The sequence below is a fragment of the Chaetura pelagica genome, unplaced genomic scaffold (genome assembly GCF_000747805.2).
Source record: "Chaetura pelagica isolate M959 unplaced genomic scaffold, ChaPel_1.0 scaffold607, whole genome shotgun sequence".
NCBI lineage: Eukaryota > Metazoa > Chordata > Aves > Apodiformes > Apodidae > Chaetura > Chaetura pelagica.
Genome location: NW_009953960.1, coordinates 755,718 through 757,119, shown reverse-complemented (window position 1 = coordinate 757,119; position 1,402 = coordinate 755,718).

Genomic DNA, 1,402 nt, shown 5'->3' with positions numbered 1-1,402 from the left:
ATGCTCAAAGTAGGTTTTCCTAGAGACGATTGCTCAGGGCTTTGCCTAGTTGGGATTTTAATATCTTGACAATCGAGGACTCCACAACCTCTCTGAGCAACCTGTTCCAGCATTTGACCACACTCAGTGCAAATAAGTGAGGGGCCCAAAACTGAACACAGTACTCAAGGTACTTCCTCGCCAGAGCCTCATACAGGGGGAAAACCACCTCCCCAGTCCTGCTGGCCATACTGTTTCTAATACAAGCCAGGATGCTGTTGTTCTTAACCACCCTGGCACACTGCTGACTCAAATTCAGCCACTGTGGATCAACACCTCCAGGTTCTTTTCCACTGGACACTTTCCAGCTACTCTTCCCCAGGCCTGTAGCTTTGCATGGGGTTGTTGCAATCCAAGTGCAGGACTCAGCACTTGGCCTTGTTGAACCTCATGCAATTGGCCTTGGCCTATCGATCCAGCCTGTCCAGATACATCTGCAGTGCCTTCCTACCCTCAGGCAGATCAACACTCCTGCCCAGCTTGGTGTCATCTGGAAACATACTGAGGGTGCACTCAATCCCCTCATCTAGATAATTGCTAAAGTTGTTAAACAGAACTGACTCCAGTACTGAGCCCTGGGGAACACCACTTGTGACTGACCACCAGATGGATTTGGCTCTATTCACCACAGTTCTTTGGGCCCAGCCAGCCAGTTTTTTACCCAGCAAAGAGTAGAGCAGTTTTTTACCTAGTTGTGAGAGAAGACAAAGGAACCAAAGCATTCAGAATTGGAAGGACAAATAATGCAAATTTATCACAGGGGAAAAAGACAAGATAACCTGGAGTTGAACTGAGGTAGCAAAGGAGGGCAAAACATGAAAAATAAGAGAGTGAATAGTTGGCTGCTTTGGGAAACTGATAAAATAGGGAGGATACATGTGAAAAGCAAGTTCTTAAGCTCTGGCAGAGGAGACAGACTCATCAGAGTTGTTGATAGGAGTTGCTTCAGAGATACAAGGCATGGAAGGCAAATGGAATAGGTCTGAAATGGAGTTGGAGGTTGAAATCTGCTGTGATTGTAAAGAGTGTGCTGGTTTTGGTCAGACATGAAGAGGGGAAAGAAAGAAGGGGAGAGGGAGGAGAGGGGAGGAGACTGTTAACAGGTGGTTTGGGAACTATTGTCTGTAACTGGAAAGTCTGATTTTTTTTATTTTGAAAGAAGTTGAAAATGAGAAGATTTGGAGGGGATGTGACAAAATGAGGCAAATAGGAGGTCCAAGGAGGGCGTAAGAAGAAGATGATGTGTCTCAGAGGAAATAGTAAAGATGAGGCAATCAGAGAAAGGGATTGGAAAGTGACATATAATGGGAGTGTTGTTATATTAGATAGTTTTCTCATGAAGGAAATTGGTGCGGTGCTCTAC